The sequence below is a fragment of the Cryptomeria japonica genome, chromosome 9 (assembly GCF_030272615.1).
Source record: "Cryptomeria japonica chromosome 9, Sugi_1.0, whole genome shotgun sequence".
Taxonomy (NCBI): domain Eukaryota; kingdom Viridiplantae; phylum Streptophyta; class Pinopsida; order Cupressales; family Cupressaceae; genus Cryptomeria; species Cryptomeria japonica.
The window spans coordinates 211,852,277-211,877,473 of record NC_081413.1 but is presented as its reverse complement, the minus strand read 5'-3'; positions in this window follow the sequence as shown (position 1 = coordinate 211,877,473).

Sequence of the window (25,197 nt, the reverse complement as noted above, 5' to 3'; positions counted from 1 at the left end):
TACTATCCTTTGGATTCCATTAGGGATTGGACCACATTAAAATCAATCCTTCTAGACCAACGGAGTTTTTTTTTTGTCTGATTATTTTGATGTTGTACATAATGGGAAAGTGAAGATGGCTAAATGGAAATCAATTGATTGCCTGAATGTTATTCCCAGCCTGAAAGTAGATTTTTGTACTATCCTCAAAGATAGAATTATCATCTTGTTTGAGAGGGAAGATGAGCTTATTTGGACTAAGAGCACATCTAACAAGTACTCAGTGAAAGATAGATATAATTCCCTTATGTCGGCTAAGGAATTTTCTTCTTGGCCTTATAAATTATTCTAGCATCCAACTTGCCTCTCAAAGGCTGGAGCATTTGCTTGGCTTGTTGTACAAGATAGGGTTCTTACTGGGATGAGATTGGATAGGATGGGTTTGTCTGTTGTTTTCCCTTGTGTTTTGTGCAATAAGAATTTGGAATCGTCCTCTCACCTGTTCCTTCATTATGATTTTGCCTTTGGATGTTGGCAATGGCTATTTGAGAAACTAGGTCTATCCTTTGTTATTGGCAATGACCTTCTCTCCCACTTTAGAGCTTGGCCTATGTTGTTCTCCTCATCCTTTTATGCTTGTCTCTAGCTCATCTCTCCATTGATTATCATTTGGAACATATGGTTAGAGAGAAACAATATGATTTTTAGAAAGTTATCTACTTCGCTTTTTGACAATTTAGTCAAGATAGAGGCTTCTATCTCGGAGGTGGCTTTGTCATATATTCATAAGAATTTGGAAAATTTGATATCATTCTCTCATTGGGATGACAGTATTATAAGGACATGGAAATCTCTTTTTGCCATCCCTTCTCATGGGTCTGTTGCAAGAGGTCTGGCTATTAGTAATAAAAGACTTGCTGCTAGATGGGATCCTCCTCCTCTGGGTCATTTCAAGCTTCATTTTGATGGGGCTTGTAGGGGTAACCCGGGTTTGGCTGGGGCTAGTATGGCCATTTTTGACCATGATGCAGTCCTAATAGCTACTCAATGTCATGCCCTTAGTTCTCAGTCAAATAATTTTGCTGAATGTCAAGCTTTGTCCCTTGGGATTGATTTGGCTATTTCTTTAGGGATTAAAAATCTATTGATTTAGGGGGATTCGATGGTCATCATTCAAAGTTTCTTGAGCTATAAGAGTAATTGTTGGCACTTGAAGCACATTATAGATCATATTTTGGAGAAATTGTCCTTCTTTGATACTTTCTCATTATCTCATTGTTTTAGAGAATTGAATAAGCTGGCAAATTTTCTTGCTAATATGGCAATTGACACTGGTGCTCATCATAAGATTGTGGAGGTGTGTGATATTCCTCAAGACATTCTTCTCGAGTATTTGATCTAACCCCAAGGTTTAAGGTAATTGTCTTGACCTATTTTTCCATTATCTCTTGAGGTATACATATTATCCTCTTCTCTGATCAGATTGTTTTTGTACCACATGTGTAGATAGGAGGTTTTATGTTTTTATTCACATATGGTGTATTCTTACAATTTTGCATTTGGGTTAGATGTTGATGTGTGTATCTCATGAGGTGTGGGCAGATAAAGTACAGTTTGCATCTCATCCTAAAAGCTAATTTATAATCTATTGAGGTATGGGCTCTAGGCTTCTTCTTCTAACTATTGGTTTATGGCAATTCATTTCAATTTATCTATCTCTATTACTTCTTGAGGTACGCATGTTATCTTCTTCTCGGTTTAGATTCTATTTGCACCACATGTGTAGATAGGTGGATTATGCTATTGTTTACATATGGTGTGTTCTTAAAATTTTCTTTCTGGGATAGATGATGGGGTGTATATCCCATGAGGTATGGTTAGCAGGTAATTTGTAGCTTTTGCTGTATGCATGTTAATCTAAAGGTATAGTTGAATTTCTATCGAGGGTCGAGGAGAGGGTTATTCCTCAAGGTTATGTACAAGGTAGTGGGATGCATTGTATAGGCCGATATCTGATATTGATACCACATTTTATCGTTGTATATTTGGCATTGATAAAGACATTTATAGGGTGGTGGCATGTGTGATTTGTGCAGTCTTTATTTTCAGTCCTTTATAGGATTTGGCATGCTTGTAATTTTTTAACATTTGGTACGATCCTGGGTATTTATTACTTGATGTAAGTACTATATCACTGGCCGCCTTGTGTGTGTTTCGGCCTTGACAAAATTGGCTTATGGGATAATCATTGTTGAGGGTGGTGTCCTCGCTTGCTGGAGATGCATTTATGGGTTTTAGTGTAAGGGTTGTTAATTCATGTGAATTGTTCTAATCAAGTAAGCTTGCAATGGATATTTTGCATTGTCATTATGGAATGTTAAGGGCGGTTTTTTCATTTATGTTATCTCATGCTATTGTCAAAGAAGTTTTTATGTTACATTTTTTGTGGCTTTTTCGGAACCTTTCCTTCTGCAAATGTCTTCTTCTCCATCCATTGGTGTTTGCAGAGTGGTATTAGAAGCTTGAATATTGGGGGAAGAAAATGAGGACAATTCTGTCAAGCTTGGTAAGGTTTTAAACTTGTTTACTCCTGCAGTGGATTTTGAATTCCATAGGCTTTTGGGGTGTCGGTGGTTACAAGTTTGACCTTAAGTTTCTTATGTTGAGCATCTCTCTCACTTTGTTACTATTTGCTTTGATTTTTTACTTGATGTGGACTTGGTCCGCCTCTTGGTTTCCATGTTTATTTTTCTGTCAGTATGTAATTGGGCACTGGTTTCTTCTGCATTGATTGGTTATCGTTTTGATATGGGGTCTTTTTACTATGGTGGCTTTATTCCTCATCATGAGCTTATGGCTAATGGCTGGTCTGGCCAATTACTACATGAATTATGAATGGGTTTGATATGTGATTCCATGGAAGACACTAGGGCCTCCATGGATTTTTTGTTGTATTTGGCTCCTGATCAGTATGTGGATAGAGCTTGGGTTGTCTTTCAGGCATTACATTCATTAATCACTTTGGGCTCTTTGTGCTCTGCTCCTGCTTGTTTGGCTTTTCCTCTAAGGGTTATTCCGCCTCCGACCTCACCTCATGAACCTCCGGAGGAGAGCTCTACTTCCTAGTTTTTGGATATCTAACTATTTTCTTTTTTTAGTTGGTGAAATAGTTTTTATTGTTGCAGGCTTGAAGGTTCTTTGACTTCTATTATTCTCGGTTGATTATCTATGGCTTTGGTAGGGAATTTTGTCTCACTTATCTTCTTGGCGATCCTTCATGGCAATTTTGATATGCCCTTCATTTGGTGATAAGTTTGGTTTTTTGGAATTGTCCTATGGGACCCTTGTAAAAATTGTAGAGATAGGGGGTTGGGGGGTCTGACTGGACAGAAAATATGATGTAAGGGTAGTGCTTATTTTTATCTTTTTGAAGGCTACAACCAGAGGTTTTCTTGCGGGTTCTTTCCTGCCGGTATGCCTTTTTTTGAACCTGATGTAAACACTTTATTATTAATATATAAGTTTAGTGGATTTTCTACTTTATATATATAATTTCATTTTATTAAATACCAAATTAAACATATATATAAATACACCCACTATAAAAAAAACATTAAAATAATCTTTTAAAAAAATTAAGTTTTTTTTAAAGCCACCCATAGTGGTGCCACCACCGTGGACTCCCCACGATGGTGGGCTTTCCACCATAGTGGAAACCCCATGGTGGGTGGACAGTTCCCACCACCATTGTGGAAGTACCATGGTGGGTGGGAGTACCCACCACTATGGTACCCCATGTTTGGTGGGGATGCCCACCATAGTGGGTAAAACCCATGGCACTAAAACAAATACATATGCAAAACTTAAATACGCAATGAAGAGAAGAAAACAATTTTTTTTAAGAAAAAGTTTACAGAATAAATTTCCTACACAGAGTATAATTAATTTAATAAATTCCAAAATTAAAATTTATTAAATATAAAATAAACATTTCATTAATGCCTTAAATGGAAATTTAATAATTATTAAATTTGCAATTCTTTTATCTGCAGGTAAAAAATTTACCAGACAACAAATCTGAGAAATTAATTGAAAAGATAAATTTTAAAAGAACTTCCTTCCTAGATTCCAAATAATAATTTCATAATGAAAACCCCATTGTTAGATTCAAAACAAATTTTATACTAAAATTACTTTCAAACCAATTTAAATTCAGAATTTAATTTTCTTTAAATGCAACCCAAAAGACTCCACTCAAAACTTTTAATACTTATTGCAACCAAATTCATAGGTACTCATTCAGATTATTGAATAGATCCACGCATGTGAATCCGCATGATCGGTTCATTCGATAATCCAAAAAAAAAACAATAAAATTGCTAATTCACTCAAAATCTAAAAAAACCACAATTTAATTTATTTAGATTCTTTTCTTTTAACAGAATATTTCCAGAAGAAACGAATTAACCAATTAAAATTTTTATATATTCTTTAAAGAAATTTACAAACACGGGGATTTAAATCACTACTTTGAATCACACTATTGGTTATGAATTTGCAGGAGGAGCCTCAAAATCTAGCCTCAGCAACACAGCCATTAAAATCCCAAATCCCAAATCTCAACCTCTTGAAAATTTTCTTCCGAGAATTATTTCCAAAATCCAAAAAAAGGAACCAAGAAGAGCCAACCCCTCATTCTGGAAATTTTCCAGAATATAAAGGGTTTTCCCCAAAATCCATCTCGAAAAATCAAAATTTCCCTAAGAACTTACGCACGCACAAAAGATACCAAAAAGCATGCCATTTCAGAAAACTCTTAAAATTTGATTAAAATTTCTCATAAATTACAAATCAATTAATTTATTTTAACATTAAAATATGACTAAATAAATTAATAAAAAAAGCTTTTTAATTACTTTATTTAAATGAATCTTTTTTATTTATTAATTTATTAATCAAAAGGTAAAGTGTTAATCAACCCTATGATATCTCTATACATTCCAACATATACATCAATTGTTAATTATTCAAAAGTAAAATAATTAATTAAATAAACTCAAATATAATCAACACTTAAAATAAATATATAATTAATTCGACCAACACATTAAAATAATTAACCCAACTTAACACATAACAACCACATACCACAAATCAGAAGCATCGAATAATTGCCTAAATGGCGGTCTGATTAGGCTAACAATAGACAACAAGCAATACTCTAAAATCGAGCAAGGCTAAGGGTAATAAATATGGGGCCTTATATTCAACATAAACCAACATTAAATGCCACATAAAACAATGAATAACTATCATAAACTTGACATTACTATAGAAAGCCAATAATATAAAATTCACAAGAAAATAATATAACTTCAGTTGCTGAAACGTAGGTTAGAACATCAAAACCCTTATAAAAATAGTCATTATTCATCATATGAAAACATTACCAAATCATATTCATTTTAAGAATCAAGTCTTTAGCCAACAACACATCCTCAATTACCCATAGTCCCAATTGTATTGCTTAGCATTTAATATCTAATATATCTACTAATAACATTATAGCCAAGGTATAATATCACAATACCTCCTTATCTATAGTTGGCCTAGAGGGGTATTAGAGAGAGCAACAACATATCCCTTATGACTAAGAAACAAGGCATCATCAGCCCACCTCCAACACCTCTTGTCCTCTCCAACCACAACCATCTTCGCCTCAATAGAAGATAGGTCCACCTCCATAGGAAAGACCAGAGACAATCAAGAAAGTTTAAATAGAAGCACAAAAGCCAAAGCCACAAACACAAAAGGGGGAAGGAAAATCAAAACCCTAATAAAGGTTGACTAGAGAATTAAGAGATGAAAGCAATAAAAATCAGACCCCATCAACATAGACATCTTGAACCAATGAGATTTAAAGAAAACCCAAATCATAAAAACCTCTCTCACATAAGCCTAGATCTTAGAGAAACTAAAGGAGAGATGAAGAATATAGGAGCCACTGAACAAACACCAAAATGACAAGTTCCAACCTGGAGTAATGAAAGAAGCCTCTAAAGATCCATACATGAAAAAATCCAAGCCCAAGCTGCAAGAGGGGTAGAGCCCATAAGACCCCACACAAGGATGGCTCATGAATCCCTTAGCCCCCATAGAATCAAGAAGAGAGCCCAATAAGAGGCCAAACGACACTAGAAAAATGATCCACCAAGAAAAAATGAGCCCAATAAGAGGCCAAACAACACTAAAAAATGCTACACCAAGAACAAACGAGCCAAAAACAACCTAGTTCAAATGAATTTCTAGATCCGAGTTCATAATATTAAGAACACATCGAATACAAAGTATAATCATGAAATAAATAGTATCAAGATGTTGACTATTAAAAATGTGTTGGTGGTTATGTGTGGAAGCATGTAATATGACTACATCGGTTATGCATGCAAGTTGAGTTGGTATAAAATATGGTATGGATCCATAATTTGATTATTATAGTGATCAAGAATATTTCTTATCATCTTTAGTCAAATGATATTGGAATTTACTACCACTTTGTGAGACAAATGATTTGAAATAGATGGGTATTATAAGAAAAAATGATAAAGAAAATAGTGTTATTGAAAAGCTATGATAGTAAGTTTTTCTTGATTCAAAAAATTAATGGGCATTAGTAGCCTTAATAATTAATAAATTAAGAGTGTTCATTATCTAAGGTATACAAGGGGGATAATATTGAATAGGTATCATATATTTTTCATGTCAAATATTTTAGATGAGATTAATCTTACATGTTGATGTGAGATTGGGTTACCAAGGCATGAGCCCCTCATGGGATCTACCTTGTTGGCATCCAAAATGTTTACCAAAGGGTTTTTTTTTTTGCTTTGCTAAGATTAACCATGTCCAACTTATTTTTCAAAATGGCCCCTAATATATCAGGTCTTTGTTACTTGATACATTTCTCAAGGGTATTGTCATCAGTCTTATTTTTACATGTTCACATTTTTATTATACTTGATACATTTCTCAACGGTATTGTCATCTGTCTTTCAAATATATTGTGGGATTTGGATGCAATAAAAAAAAACTTAAAGTTCAATCTCTTTATGACAAGTTCCTAAAGCTCATAACACTACATTTCTATAAATCACAAGTTGAATATAAGTTGTAGATGGTAGAGGTGTAAATACACCATTGTAAATGCTAAAAAACACATAATTGCACATGTAAAGTTGACTCAAATAATTGATGCCAACTATCTATCAAATAAAATTTAAACTAAAACTAAAATGAAATGATACCAATATTCATAAATAATTAAACTTCTTGAACCACATATTCTATGAACAAAATAAAGTGTGTACCATTTCACTCATGTGGATATGGGACAACAATTTTCATATATCCCTTTATACCCATTTCTCTTTACACTATCTCTCTATCTATCTCTATATCTCCCCCTATCCTTTTCAATCTCTTTATGTCTTCCTCCATCTATATCACTCCCTTCCTCCCTATCTATCTATTGGCAAGAACTTGACGCATTGTGTCTCTTGTTTGGATTATAAAATTAATGTATCATAAGTTTGTTGTGGGGTCGGGTATGAAAAAAGTAGATGAAAGATTAAATTTTAATATTTATGAAGATTGGTGAATTAATTAAATTTGATGATGAATTAATAGTTAAGTATATCGTGGTGGATATGTTGAGAACATGTGACAATCATTAACTAGATGAGAATTATTTTTAGTTTTTAAAATGATAATAGTTAATCAACTAAATAAATGAGAGTTAAAAGATGTTAACTAATTGGAGGCAGATTATAAAAGAGTTAATTGAGTGCATTGTATAAATAATTTAATTGATTGAATGAACAAGTTAACTAATTTAGATTAATTAGCTAACTAAAAATGGTGGAATTTGAAGATTTTCTTATTTGATTTATGGATAATGTAATAATATGAAGTATATTTAATTTATTTTAATTAAACATTTGATTACAAATAAGAAATGATTCATTACGAATTGCTCTTGAATATTATGAAGTAATTTTGGGTAGCTTTGAGGAAGGAAATATGGGCATGCAACTAGTCATAGAAGAAGTCATTGACCCCTTGATATCCAGCCCTGACAGTGACATGCTCATGGCTCCTTACTCATTGGAGGAAATAAAAAAGGCTACCTTTGCACTTCACCCACACAAGGCACCTGAACTAGATGGATGCACGACTAAACTCTTTCAAAAAGGATGGGAGTTCATGGGAAAGGATATATGGGTTGTGGTGGAAGAATTTCAGAAAAAACACAAGTTTGTTAAAAAAATGAATCACACTATTATCTGTCTCATTCTTAAAAAGGTTGATTGCGACTCCATGTCTGATTATAGGCCAATATCACTGTGCAACACCATCTACAAGATAATCTCCAAGGCAATGGCTGAAAGATTGAAGAAAGTGCTCCCAAAGTTAGTCTCCGAAAATCAGAATGGGTTTACTCCAGATAGGGAAACTGCGAACAACATCATCTTGGTTTCGGAAGTCATTCATTCACTATACAAGAAAAAACTAAAATGTATGATCGTTAAAATTGATGTTGCTAAAGCTTACCATAAAGTAATTTGGAGTTTCTTGTGCCAAGTCCTTGTCAAATTTGGGTTTCCAGAAAAATGGATTGAATGCATAAAATTCTGCATTAGTACTGTTAAGTTTTCAATACTCATCAATGGAAGTTTAAGTGGTTTATTTGAAGCCACGAATAGCCTACGACAAGGGGATCCTTTGTCTCCTTCACTTTTTGTTCTGATGGCAGAAGTATTGGGGATATTAATCTAAAAGAGGCATCACAAAGGCATTTGGAAACGAATCAAAGTCCATGATTAGTTTGAGGTAATCACACACTCCCAATTTGCTGATGAAACTATCATATTTGGTGAGGTTACCATCCAGGAAGCTTCGGGCATTAGGAACACTCTAGAGGAGTACACCCCGGCTTCGGGACAAGTTATGAACAAAGTGAAGTCCCAGTTGTTCTTCTTTAACACCAATAGGCAAGCACAAGGCAAAAATGCACAACTCTTGGACATAAGCATTGCAGAGTATCCGATCAAGTACTTGGGGGTGTGGATTAACAAAGGGTGCATGCAATCTCAAAATTGGGAAGATGTTACTAAGTCTTGTGAATCTAAATCTAAGAATTGGAAAAATAGATGGCTGACTCTAGCTGGTAGAATTACCATGATCAAGTCCATTCTATCTGCCATACCTATATATAGCATGTCATGCTTCAAAATGCCGTTTGCAGCTGGAAAAAGTCTAAACAACTTATTGAAGAAATTTGTGTGGGATGGAGCCAAAGACAATAGGAAAATTCCACTAATCAATTAGGGCACTCTATGCCTTATTAAGGAAGATGGTGGTGCTAGTCTTAGGAAAATTTAGTATAAAATTCTGCTCTCGGTGCAAAGCTAGCTTGGAAAATGTGTAAGGAACCTCAAAAATTGTGGTGCAAGTTGTTCCAAAAGAAGTATCTTGATTCAGAAGACACTAACATAATTCTCACAATGGCTAACTCAGAGAGGGGCTTGGCTACCTAGAACTTCTTATGGGATAGTAGACATATTATCACATACCATATCTCATGGCAAATTGGTAAGGCTGCACCGTGCTGTTTTGGAGAGACTCCTGGGATGGGTTTCTTGCATTAGCAGATTCATTTGAAGACAAGGGATGGGTTGACATGGTGGAAAATTGCATAGGACAGCATGTGTGCAACTACATGGAAAGACTGGTTGATCAGAATGGCCCGAGGAAATGGAAAAAAATCAACACTGGAAATCTTGCATTATGTGGGCAATAAAAGATAGGAAAATACCGAAGTCTATGGAAGAAGATATCATAATTTGGTGTGTAGCAAAATCCGGGAGTTACAGCTCCAAACTTGGATATGAAGTTTAGAGGCAAAGAAGCTCCATCAACACTTGGCCACATAAATTATGTTGGAGTCACAAATTACTCCCAAAAGCGGGGGCTTTCTTGTGGATCGCTCGTCATAACAGAATCCTAACTGGGGATAGACTCAAAAGTATAGGTATCTCGGGCCCTAACCACTGTGTTATGTGTTGTGCAGAGGAAGAATCAACAAATCATCTACTTTTTTGGTGTCCGGTGGTAGAATATTGTTGGAACTGGTTCCTTGAAAGTATTAATTAGGTGACAGTTAAAAATGAAAGACTTTTTGACTTCATTCTTGCTTGGCCAAACAGATTGAAGACAAAATCATGTGATTTATGGCTAATTGGACCTTCCTTAGTAGTGTGGCATATCTAGAAAGAAAGGAACAGGAAAATTTTCAAGGAGGCATCATTGTCACAAGTCATGCTTGTGGAAAAGATCAAAAATACAATAGAAGAAGTAATAAATGGAAAGAAAATAATAAGCAGTCCTAAAATATACACTAATTGAGACGCACAAATGGAGAAGAGATGACCAATATATGTCCCCCCATCAAAGCGTCCTAATAGAAATACTATCAGATGGAAGGCCCCTCAAAGGGGCTGGACAAACTTGAACTTCGACGGTGCCAGTAAGGGGAATTTAGGGGAATAAGGTATAGGAGCCATAATCCATGATGAGCAGGGCAATATCCTTCATGGGTTGTTGGGGGGCATTGGAGTCACCACGAAAAATGAAGTAGAGATTCATGCACTAGAGGCAGGACTCCATCTTTGTATTAGGTAGGGACTCTCTCGAATCATAATTGAGGGTGACTCACAGATTATAATAGATGGGATCCATCGGTCAAGTTTTCATAACTGGAAGCTTAATAAATGGGTTCCCATGATAAAAGATCATCCAAGAATAATTGAGAGCTACGAGATTGGGCATGTCTCCAGAGAAGGGAATCAAGTGGCTGATTACCTTGCGAACCTCAAAGTTGGAGGAAATGATGACCCTGTTTACTTTTGCTAGGCATTTGCTGCGGAGAATATCAAAGGAAAATGCTTGAAGGACTACCAAAGATATCCACGATAGGGGATCGAGTAGCATTCCTATGACTTTGTGACCCTACTAGCCTGTCGGGACATTGTGGTGGCACCTTGATAAACACTGGTGAAGTACGAGACTAAAAATTCGAGCAAAAAACGAGGCTCTTTGGCGGTAGGATCACATGGCCCTTGAACAGTCCATCATGATGCCTAGAATTAACCACCACATCAGTAATGGTATAATATAGAATGGGTGATCCTAACAGGATATGGATAGGATATAATTGATTGATATCTCAAATCATGGCCTTATATGTTGATCCTCTCTTTAATGTCAAGCTATGAAAGAGCGAGTGCTGTTTTGGGAGCTTTGCAGAGACAAATTTGAGAAATGACATATTTTGGAATGGTCAGTTGCATGAACTGCGAAAACATGTTGAATATGTAGTTGAGAAACCTGTTCCTCACAGAAGACTATGTGTATGACTCTGTTTGAGCACTCATGGGCATCACTCTAAAATTTGAAAGGCACTGGTGTGATGCTTTGGTGTTGGAAGTTGTTCTCCTGCCTTTGGTGGATATCATCGACTTTGGGGAGTGTGTGGTTGAATTACTTGCAGGATTTATAAAACCATTCATCACGGACAACGTTGCCAATGCCATCTTAAGTATGGAGGAGGCTGTGAAAGTGAGCATACTGAAAGTGTACTTCCAGTTTGATAATTAAATACCCTTTGATACTGAGGATGACCATGAAGAAGAAGTTAGTGTGGATGGTGAGGATAGTGAGGATTCTTCAGGGGATGATGAATCTATCGACGATGACACCATTCGAGAGATGGCCTGCAGGGAAGTTTGGAAGGAGGAACGTGAGAGATTGAAGACATTGGGAGAGAATGCATGGGAGGTATTTAGATGTGTAGTATTCAATGGAAACATGGAACCTTTTCAAAGAGTGATCGAGTCTGATGATTGGTGGCTCTCGGAGAACTCCACCCTTAATGCAATCAACATTGGTGAATTCGCTGCTGTGATCTATCAAGCCATTGGGGGGCAATTGTAATTTTGGGGTAGTGTTGGATGATATATGTAATTATGGTCTATTAGTATGGGAAAACGGAGGGAGTGTATGGTCAACAAGGTTTCTCCTATATGTAATTTTTCATAGTTTTAAGCAATATAGGGAGCTATCCCCATTAATGATAGCACTTACCTTAAAATAGAAAATAAGAAGAAGAAATGATTCATTTTAATTTATTTAAATAAATGTGAAAATTTAGCTCACTCAAAAAATAAAAATTAATTAATTTGAATGATAATAAAGTAACATACGCATCTTAAATTAATCTATACAAAATATACAAGAAATATCCTTCATAAAATATCTATTACATTTTTATGTAAAAAATACTAAAATATAAACACCTTGAAAATAATATTTTTTGACATAAAAAAATATATCTTTATTACTAAATATTAATTATTTAATGTATAAATAAGAATCCATAAATAATGGTAGATAGAATCAAACATCATGAAATCGATCCAACAACAATAGTAAACTTGTCCCAAGCCTTTCAAACCACCTTCCAAATGGCAACCGTTACTAGGTCATAGCTTTGTGTGGCAAAAATGACATAACAAAATCTTTGAAAACATTAATGATAGAAATAGACATACTATTTTTTACTAAAAGAATAACAATTTATAAATATATAATTATTACTTATGCTATATTTACCTAACTTAATAAATAACCAATATATCTATTAAATGCCTCTTCTTTACTTGATATGGCAGATATATAAATAATTTATGTCAAATATGCTCCAAATCAATTTCATTTGCTTGCAACCTTTCTCCAATATTACTTAAATTTTTGTATTCCTATTTCAAGTGCATTTATCTTTTTGTTCATATTGTCACTATCACAAATTTAAATTTAATGTTTCCACTTGATGTGAGTAAAATTTGACGGGTTCAAAAGAAACAATTGGTCTTACTCCAGACATCAAACTTTTAAAACATTTTTGGACTTTGTGGAGGTAACACATATTTACTAGCACTTGCACCCCAATGAGGTGCAATGGTTACACTAGTAGAAAGCTATGTTTTGGGTAATGTGTTGTGGGGTATACAAAAGTTGGAAGAAACGAACACTGCCTTTGCAACTTATATTTTAAATTGAAAAGCTATGCCAAATGTTTTTGTAATACACAATATTCTTACAATATTGTGTATATTGTTCTATTTTCATTTTATTCTTCATCAATGTCAATTTTGTTATTTCAACTCTAATCCTAATTAAAACCTAATATGAACCCTAACCCTAACCCAAACTTTATCTTAAAAGGATAACCCTAATCATAAATTAACATTAACATGATTTAAACGTTGATTCTAATAGCTACCCTAATTATAACCCTAATAAAACGCTAAACATAACCTTAATTGAACCCTAACTGAATTTTTTTTCTTTAATTGAATCCTAACCTAACCTTAACCTTAATTTAACTTGAACCGTAACCCTAATTAAACCCTAACCCAAATCTTATTTCTACCCTATTTAAATTGTAACCACGATTTAACCCTAACACAATCCTAATTGAACCCTAGTTGTAATCAAATCGTAACCCAATTTGAACAATCATCTGAACCCTAACCCTAATAGAAATATAACACTAATTCTAATTGTAATCCTAACCATATTTATACCCCTCTTCAAAATCCTATTTTGAATGGGCTAACCATAACCCTAACTCCAAGATTACGCTCTAATTGAACCTTAAACCTTACCTAACCCTAATTGAATTGTAACACTAAATCTAAATCAAAGATTTCTCTTATAACTGTAATTGAACCCTAAATCAAATAGTTTTTGCATGTTTGTATCTTACTTGATTATTAGAAAAAATATTTTTAATTATTGAGAAATGAAATGTCGACATATTTGTAATGCCAAAGTTAGATCCTTATTTGTTTCTTCAAATAGCTCAATATTTTCAACTATGAAATGAATTTTACCTTCATTTGGTGGTTTAAAATTTTTGTTTATTTTTCTTTTCATTTCTCTTGAGGTTATTTTTATGACAATTTTCCTAATAGATTTATTTAGTATTGAATGTATACCAGCTTTTGCTGATACTCTAAATGCAATAGTTGCCAATGCTATTTTCACATAGAGTGAATAGTAGAGATCAAATCATCTTCATATGTTGAAGAAATAATAAGTGACAAACAACTTGGTTTTCCAAATGGATACATTCTCTCACATGTTTGGTTACTTGGTTAGGACTATGGTCCAATTTTGTACCAATATGCTTTTGATACTACATCAATTTGCAATAAACATCCTTTTAGAAACAATTCTAGACATGATTGCAAGTCCTATCCTTAAAATATCGGATTTCTCAAACTACAAAGAAGAAGTCTCTCTAAATTGCAATCATTTTACTTGAATCACATCTAACTTTAAATAATTTTAAATTGTAAATTTTTTTAATGATGGAAACAATACACAACTATCCATTTATCATTAAAATTAGCTAAATCCACTTGTATTTATTTCGAAGTTCTAAGTGATATTAGATTGTATTAACTACTATAATTATAAATGTTCAGTTATCATTAAAATTAGCTAGATCCTCTTGTATTTATTTAGAAGTTCTAAGTGATATTAGATTGTATTAACTACTATAATTATAAAATCAAACATTTATGAAGTTTGTTGTTACGTCCCTTACACGAGGGCAATCATAATATTCTAACGTTTTAGATGAGTCGATAATCCCTGAGTTTCCCAAATTTTGAACTATGCTTCTAAACACAAATTTTTGACAAATTCAAATACGCACTTGAAAAGGAATGGCTTAAGCCGCTGCTATTTACCTTGGTTTTAAAAGACTACATAATATTTTTAATAAAATAAACTGACCTTTAGTCCAGGTGAAAGAAAAAACCACTCATAAAATGATATCATTCATTACTATTGGAGGAGGAAATGACGTTAAATTTCAGCAATATTTCTCTCACATTAAAATGAGATTTTAATAATGACACATTACAAAATTTGGACCAACAAATACCATATTCTTCTTGGTTTTCAAACACCATTAGTTTTCTGGATTTTATTCATAATGTAGGCTATGAGAGATGAATAATGAGGCCATTTCCTTTCTATCAAATTTTCTATCACCATCATCATACACTATAGTGTGCTTATCAGAATCTGGATCGTTACTCACAATGGTTGCACTGTAAAATGATCAAGAGGCCACCATACACAAATACTTAATCCAATACATTTGGGTACAATTCTATAAATCTTCCTTCCCTTGACGTCCCTTCCCATCCGTTTCCGTCAAAACACAATCGCCGTTATCATTTGAATTCAAACAATGTTCCCGCGTTTGATTGCATAGAACAAAGCAAATGGCATAGGAAACTCTTGTCTACCTCGCAGCTGTCATAGAATACGTCCCCAGTCCCCATTGAGATATTATCATGTCCTTTCCCGCTTTATGCAGCGGATGAAAGACATATGCGTCCTCACAATATTGCAGTCGATGCAACAAACAGATTTCCATTTCGATCAGTTTTATTTGCCAACATACTCTCTGCCTGTGCAAAAATGGGAGCTTTGGAACAGAGTATGGGCTTCGATCAAAGCAGAAGGCAAGGGCAATTAATATCAGATGCTTACAGTTGGAAATGCTCTGTTTGAAATGTTTGGAAAATGTGGAAGTATAGACAAAGCGCATGAACTGTTTGGTCAGATGCCTCAAAGAAATGCGGTCTAATGAAATGCTATGATTGCAGGATATGTGCAAACAATGTTTGTTGAAATGGATTTACAAGCTTCCAATGAAATCTGATCGGTGGGTATAAAGTCGGACTCTGCAACGGCCAGCAGCCTTTGCCCTCTGCAACCTTTGCCAGCATTCTTCCAGTTTGTGCGAAAATGAGAGCTTTGGAGCAGGGTGCGAAGATAATCGTTCTCCTGTAATGCCCTTGATTGCAGAATATTAACAAAATGGAATGAGGATATCTTCACGGATTGCCTTAATAGCCAATGACGGTTTGTTAAAAAATATTATATCTTTGAGAATCTTAAATATTTGTAATTTGCTTATTCATCACTATAAATCTAGTCTCCATAACATAAATAATATCAATTGAAGCAAACCCATGACATTCAAATCAATTGAGAGGAAGAGTACTCACATTTACAAGAGCGATGGTGTCAACAATTGCTTCCATTATTTTATTTCAAATGTAATATTGTCTCGTCATCTTAATAAGTTCCTTGTCACTAATAAGGGTATAAATATTACACAAAAACATGAAAGAGATGTCAACGGTGACATTATGTCAAATATATATTTGATGAGATTCATACCAAGCATTTGTAAATCTAACTTAGCATCCATAATGATGAATTTTTACTATAATTCACCACCACCAAAGTGAATGAGAAACTTCATTGGAACCTTTTTAGTACCACAAAGAGCCTATGTGAGGTGAGGTAGGTGGGAGAGAGAGAGAGAGAGAGAGAGAGAGAGAGAGAGAGAGAGAGAGAGAGAGAGAGAGAGAGAGAGAGAGAGAGAGAGAGAGAGAGAGAGAGAGAGAGAGAGAGAGAGAGAATTATCATATAGTTAGGGAGTGAGAATAATCTAACAAAATAGTGAGGCCAAAATCCTCTTGAACTAAACCAAATATGTGGGAAGTATCAACCCAACATAAGAGTTGATTGGTACATGCCACCAAGGAATGCTCATAGAAGGTGGAATGATTATAAAAACATCAAGATTAAATATATTGTTGGTCCCATATATTGCTAAGGCTAGGCCAACCATTGATAGCATTGTGTGACAAATAAAGATGTTAAACTACCTAGTATAACACAAACTTCATTCAAAACTTGATGTTTAGTCTCCGATTAATTAAGCATCATTTATATATACATAGAATGATCCCCATGAAATTGACCTTATTTTTTATTGTATAAATGTTGCATGATTTAAATAATAAGAAGCCAAGAAAAAGGGCTTCAACTTCTTCTTCATTGTAAGATCAATTCCCTCAAATTATCTTAAAAGCCCACTTTTTCAAGGATTTTCATGAGGGATCTCCAATTACTTCATCATATGATTTGGTAATATTAATCTTGATTATCATGCCTTTTTATTTGTAGTGGAAATTAACTGATTGCTTTCATGTCTACTGTTGATACCTTCATTGATGGATCTTTACAAGATTAAACCACTTTGTTCATGGATATTTAGAAAAAGGGGCAACATTTTTAGATGGTTCTTCCTTGACTTTATGAGGGTTTCATATAGATTGTTACAAGGGGATTTTCTTTTAAAATATATAAAGTAGTCAAGGGAAGCATTCTTCGGGATTAGTGTAGTAAAAGTTGAAGTCATTGAAGACATTAAATTATCACAATACATGTTATTGAGTTTGCATTCTTCGGGATTAGTGTAGTAAAAGTTGAAGTCATTGAAGACATTAAATTATCACAATACATGTTATTGAGTTTGATTAGTGTAGTAAAAGTTGAAGTCATTGAAGACATTAAATTATCACAGTACATGTTATTGAGTTTGAATACTTCTAGATTTGACTATGTGAAAATTTAAATCTCAACATCTTGGATCATACTCTACATGATACTTCATTAGGAAAAGTGAGCTAGAGAAAAGTAAATTATTATGTATGATAATGGACCATAGAATGATCCAAAAAATTGAGAGAACAAATTTCAAATGGTCAAATCCAAAAGTTTTTAAATTCAAAGGACAATTGAGTTTTGTTAGTGCATTTTGTATATTTGGGCTTCACTACAAGCCACCACAATTTGTTTTTTAATGATATACCAACATTTCTAGAAGAACACAACATAAAATTTATTAGTTGTTAGAGCTTTGTTTGAGGTCACTTACAAGGAATCCAAATTGATCCCCTCCTTAGTGAAAGTCACCATTAGGATTCAACTATCTTCGATTGTGATAATGAAGGGAATGAACTATAAGAAGTCTATTTGTTCCTACATGTTTCAATCCTCCTCACTTTTTAGTAATTTACTAAAAATAATATTGATTCAACCCTAATGAGTTTAGAATTAGTGAGAGATTCTCCTCTATGGCATTTGATGGAAGTGATTATTTTAGCTTCTTATTTTCTTGGTTAAGTTGTGAAAATGTTTTATGGTCTTTTCACCTTTAGCTAGCTAAATTTTTCAAGAATTTTATCTCTAGATATAATATTTCTTTTCTTGTATGTATCTATTAGTTTTGAGATAACAGATCTTTCCTTCATGAATTGATCCTAGTTTATCCTTCTAACCCTGATTAATTTATTTAGAGTGTTTAGTTTCATTTTAATCCTTTCTTTTTCAATTAAATATTACTAAAAAATCATATTATTGTTCCAATATTTGTGGATATTTAGGACTACAAAATTTTTACTAGAGCATACATCGTGGTGCTTCTTACTTTTAGAAGCTCACTCCTCTAATGTTTGATAGGATAAATATGAATGATTGACCTTAAACTACATGTTTTTAAATATGAAGGTGCATTAAGGGCTTAGATGATCTTCCATTACTAAGTCAAAGGAAAGTGATATAAACCTATTTAAAAATTATATTATCATTATGCTCAAGCTATTTGGAAAAGATAAAAAAATATATCCAATCTCTTAACTATTTTTCTCCAACCTAGCATTTTGTTTGTCCATGTAAGTGATTCATTCCTAGAACTAATAAATCAAGAGTGTTTTCATGTAGATAAATGAATTAAAATAAATTTGTGATTGAGTGTCCCAAGTATTATACCTCTTTGTTTGTCATTTTAGGTCAATATTATAGTAAATATTCACATAGCATGTATAATTAATTAATTTATGATGGGATTTAAAATGTAATAAATCATCTCCTATCATTATCTCTGAAGGGTGGGGCAATTAGGTCCATATATGATGAAAACCAAAATAAATAGTTTGAAGATAATATTAGTTACCTAAAAAATATTATTAGCTACCTAAAAGATAATATTTTGACAAATTTTTGAAACCATTAGAGGTGCCTTTTGCTTCTATAGATGAGGCATTCATTAATGTTGAAGTTGTGATAGCTTATTTGCCTCTTTGAAATTGATTTTATTTTTTGTAAAAGGGTGTGTGTGTGTGTGTGTGCACGTGCCCACGTGTGTGTTTGTCTTCTATATTATTTAATATTACTTATTACTCTAAACTACCTTAAACCCTAACATTTTTCAGCTCTTTTGTATTATTTTTATAGACAACAAATTATCCATATGAATTATTATATACTTGTAACCTCCATCCCAAACCACCTATTTCACTCTTCTTTCATTTTGTACCTCTTATATTTTTCCTTTACCTCTTTGCTTACCTAAATTCAATCCAAAACATAGTGTATATAGCATCGAAAAAATTCCACACTTCATTAATATTATCCACAACATATTGAAAAGACAAAGACCACACTTACTGTGTCATCAACCAAAAATAATTTACTTCCATATTCAAAGGGTTCAATATAGGAGAAACACCCATGTGGTGCTCAACACATGTCCTCAAAGGTTCAGGAAATACTTATCCTCTATTGGTTTCAAAATTTAAATCACTTTCCATGCATGAAAATAATTGCAACCATGCAAATTTGCCCACCCAATATATGCTCTCAAACTAGTTTACTATCTTAACATAGGGTCAAGGAAAACATGGGCTAAAAAAGGAATCCAGGTATCTTAAAAGACTTCAAGACTATAGTTAACAAAGACTCCTTAGGCTAGCTACCATGAGAGTGTAGGGTATGCATAAAAACTACTATGAAATTGCTAGTCAAAATAGTCCACATAGTATTAGAAACATAGGAAGCGGCATGAAAAAATGGTACATAGAGTTTAGCATCATGAAAATGATATTTTTATATCTTGGTACTCTATGTTTGATTTTTAGAATATGGGTAGCATGATTTCCTTATCTATAATAATGGTTGATTTTTAATATGAGGCAAAGGCATCCTTATGTTATCTATGATATTCGAGAAAGAAATCAACCTTATATGTTTGGGCACTAATGATCTACTTGTAGAGAAAATAAAAGAAAAAATTAACATTAATTATTAAAATAATAAAAAATAGTCTTAGAAACTATGCTTTTATATCTACAAAAGTCTATTTTTTATTTCTAAAAAATGTTATTAATGTGAATAGTAGTGGAGGTAATGCTACACTTTTAAATTAAAGTAAATAAATTATAATTCGACACCAAACACTACTACACATTTTTGTTAATAACTCTTTCTTAAAAAATTGGATAGATTTATGTTAGATATGAACTTTTTGGTTGAACCTAATTTTTAAATAAAAATATTATTATAAAATAGTTTTTAGAAAAAATGAATCTAACTAAATTGAATAATTGAAAATATCCCAATTTGTACTTAGAATGTGCTATGATAGTTTGATTTTCCTACCAATAACATTTCAGTGTGACTATTTTTGAGTTGGAACTAGTTACTTGTCACATAAATGATGTGTTAGAATGATGAAAAATTTTGCACAATTTTTGAAAAATCAATCATAAAGTGTGATAGAACTTTGGAATTTCACCCAATCATAAATTCTATGTTCGTTTCTTCACAAAGTAATGGGTTTGAGGATAGGACCTCCTACTTAGAATACCCATTCAAGATCCCAAATTTGGTTTAGTCATTGTTTAATTTCAATAACATATCCTATATTACATGATAGAATATTATGTTTTAATTCTCCCTAATTTTTGTAATTGTAAATAGAGGTGAGGATTGAATTTCTTTCTTTATTAGTATCTTTAACTAGATTAATTAATTGGGGATTCTATTAGGACCTTTTCCTAATAAAAATATATATAAAGGTTACATCCATTAATACTGCATTCATAATAGAATAAATTTCCACAATAGTTAAGTATAAAGAATTTATTGAAAAACATGAAGAAACATTAAATTACCATTACAAACATAAAAACCAAAAAATGGTGAAAATATATATAAAATTATAAATGTTACTCCCTACAAACATGACAACCATAACCAACACCATCATATATAGAAAGGGAATCAACAAACATCCTAATGCCAAATCTTGAATTCTCTACCAAATTGCAATACACTAGGTATTCAACCTCTATTGCATTAGGGTTCTAATTTACATTTGTCATGACTCTAACAACTATGGTATCAAGTGATGAGAGCCTACTTCACGAAATAATTTTTTCTTGAGATAAGCTATATAGTTCTTACTTGCAAAAAATTATTAGAATTGTTAAAGCATTGGAGAACTCTGCATGACATTGGTTATGAAACACCATGAAAGTTTTCAACACCTTCCCTACATCTAGACAAAAATAATGACAAAACAATAACTTATGATGTACTAGCTTCAATTTTTCTTTGTCGATGAGTATAAATCCTAAAGGAATTGAATGGATGTTCTTAACACCATCTTTGATAATTTTCTTCCACAGTTACCACTTCCTCTTCCTTATTTTCAACAGTTCCATATCCTTAAAATGTGTTAAAAATATAAAGCATATAATATATGTATACACTCTAAGCCACATTAGCAATAACTACTACCAAAGCATATAATATATGCATACACTCTAAGCCACATTAGGAATAACTACTACCAATCATTATGAGATCCTCCCTCATATAAGCCCTATAATGTAGGGGACATGATTATCCAAACTACATGTAACTATTTCATTAAAAATGAAGGTTTAAAGTAGTCTCTTATCCACGAGTTGATCTCCTCTTAAAGGATCTCTTTCCTTCTATAATTGATGCATGATTATTATGGTGATCATAAAACTATAGAACACCCAAAGAATATTTTTTTTTTCACCAAAATACCATCCCATAGGAATTTACTAGTAATAAGGCACAATAGTAAAAACCACCACATTATATAAATTTAACAAATGTTCTCATGCACACTCTATTAATGTAGAGAGATTCTTTATTACAATAGATTATTACACTATTATTTTAGTAGACGAAGATTAATATTAACTATTTATAATAACTGAACCATAAAACATAATATTGCACTACCAAACATAAATAGAGATAAAATAACATAAAATCTTTGTGAAAGATTTAGAAAAAAATTCTTCTTCCAAGATGGTGAAATCCTTGTTGCCATTTTACAAATGCTTGGTATGAATCTCATCAAAGTATTTATTTGAAACAACGTCAATATTGGCATCTCTTCATGTTTGTGTGTAATATTTATACCCTATTAATGAAAAGGAGCTTATTAAGGCCATGAGAATAAGAACATGAAAGTAATTGATGACACCATCACTCTTGCAAATGTGAGTACTCTCTCTCTGAAAATATTTGAATGCCATGGGTTTATTTCAATTGATATTATTCATAATATTGAGACTAAATTCATAATAAATTTATAGTGATGAATAAAGAAATATTTAAGATTATAAAAAATTTGGTGTTTTCTTTGTCCCAACTGTCATTGGATATTTTAGGTATTAGGTGATCTTTGAGGCATTATGTCAAACAGTTCATGTGCCTTATCTAAGCTTACACATTTTACATGCATGTCTACCTAGGCAGTTGCGCTACAACATCTCTGTGATGGATGTTCGTACCCTGCTCCAAATTTCTCATTTTCATAAAGGCTGGAAGAATGCTGGCAAAGGTTGCAGAGGGCAAATACTGCTAGTCGTTGCAGAGTTTGGCTTTATACTCACCAATCACATTTGGTTGGAAGTTTCTAAATCCATTTTAAACACATTTTATGCGTATCCTACAATCATAGCATTCCATTAGACCACGTTTCTTTGAGGCATCTGACCAAACAGTTCATGCGCTTTGTCTATATTTCCATATTTTCCAAACATGTCAAACATAGCATTTCCAACCATAAGAATCTGATATTAATTACCCTTACCTTCTTCTTTGATGGAAGCCCATACTCTATTCTAAAGCTCCCATTTTGGCACAGGCAGAGAGTACGTTAGCAAATAAAACTGATCGAGATGGAAATCTATTTGTTGCATTGATTGCATTGTGAGCATGCTCATGTCTTTCATCGACTACATAAAGCAGGAAAGGACATGAGAATATCTCAGCAGGGAGGTATTCTATGACAACTGTGAGGTAGATGAGGTTTCTTATGCCATTTGCTTTGTTCTATGCAATCAAACGTGGGAACACTATTTGAATTGAAATGATAACGACGATTATGTTTTTAACAAAAACTGACGGGAATAGATGGCAAGGGAAGGAATGAGCCCATAGCACACCTAAGCAGTCAAAGCTTAGTGTGTCGTTTAAGGCTAGCTATTTAACATTTATAAGTCTAGAAAGTATCAACCAAATCTTAATGTTTAGCATTTTTAAATCTAAAAAATGCTAACTTAATGTGTGTGATTTAAGTCGTTCTGTATTAAACACTCAGAGTTGACTAAAATTCTTTAGGCTTAATATGTTGCTTAGTGTGTGTGGTTTAAGGCTAGCCAATAGATAGAGGCTTTCTAAAAGATGAGTTGCTGATATTAAAGACATGACTTGCAAGATCAAAACATGGCTGTGTAGTTTATAGATTGCAGAAGAAACCGTTTTTCTTTTTCTCAATTTTGGCGACTAGATGAGAAAATGAAAAGAAGTAGTAAACATTTTGGGTGTGAGAACTCTTAAATCTGATGGGCAATGTCCACATAATATAGCCTATTGACTAATTATGTTGCAATTGATGTAGGCTGAGCACTTCATTTCGAAGTTAAAGTTCTTATATAATGATTTTGATTAGTTTAAAGAATACCAGAAGAATTTAGATTAGTTTTAGAATAAAAAGCATTAACAATATATAAAATATATATATAAAAGTTTGAAATTCTATACAAATAATTGTCTAAATAGCAATTTAAGAAAATAGTGAGAAGTAAATATTAGTAAAATTATTAAAATAAGAAATATATTTGATATGTATTTATCGAATATCTAAATTGAGTTTTTAAATATAAATAAGAAATTTAAAATATTTAAATATCAATGTACTAATAAATATATATTAAAATATTTTATATCCATTTATGAAGCTATAAATAGAGAAACTAAGAAATATTAAAAATACATTAAGGCAAAAAAATATAAATATAGATGTATCTTTTTATTATAAGATTGAGGATTTCAATTAGATACATTTTTAATAGAATATACACTAAAGTCTATTGTATTAAAAATGGAAATGACATGCCCATTATTACATATGTCAAAATACTTTGAAAAAAATACACACTAAAGTCTTTTCTATTTAAAGCGGACATGACACGTCCATTATTGGAGTTTTATAAAATATGCAATATAATGGACTTGTCATTTCAAAATTTAATATAGTTTGACATTTTAGGTAATGCATTAAAATTTGTAATTAAAAAAAAAGATAAAAGATAACTTTTGCACTACGGTTTTTAGTATGACTAGGACACTCAAACAATTTTACTACAGTAGACAAAGACAAGATAAGACTTGTATTTTGCAGATAAAAATTATATCTCGAAAACAAGAATCAAATGAAAATCCATATACATAACTTGATATTAAGAACAAAATGCACCTAATCAAAATTTAAAAATGATTAAAAATAGAATAAATATCCTACAACCCTTATCTCAAAACCATATATATATAATAATTATTAGTGAGTTCAATACCACAATTACACAACTTCATAATCATGTACTGTACCATAGTTGGCTAAATCCTATCCAGCACCATAGTTGGCTAAATCCTATTAGCTGGATAGGGAGATACCTCTATCCTATTGGCCCTAGCAATTGCTGGAATCAAATTTACTACATTCTATAGCCGGCCCCTTCTTTTCTATTGAAGAGGCCTCAGAATGAAACAAAGCGTAAAAGAAAGAGTACAAGGGAGGAACGTTCCATAGCAATATACTAGATTTATACCAAATGGAAATAGTAGGAGCATTTGAATAAGATATATATCGGCACAATCAGGTAGTGACGTTGGTGTCCAAGTCATTGCAAGTCGGTTGTATACTAGGGGTGACACGACTTAACCACTGGTCACAGAAATCATCCGTGTAGTTTTTTTGGGTATCGCAGGGATACCTGTGAAGGCACTCGTCCCAGCAGCTGCTCTCCAAAGGATGCTTCTCTCTCACCA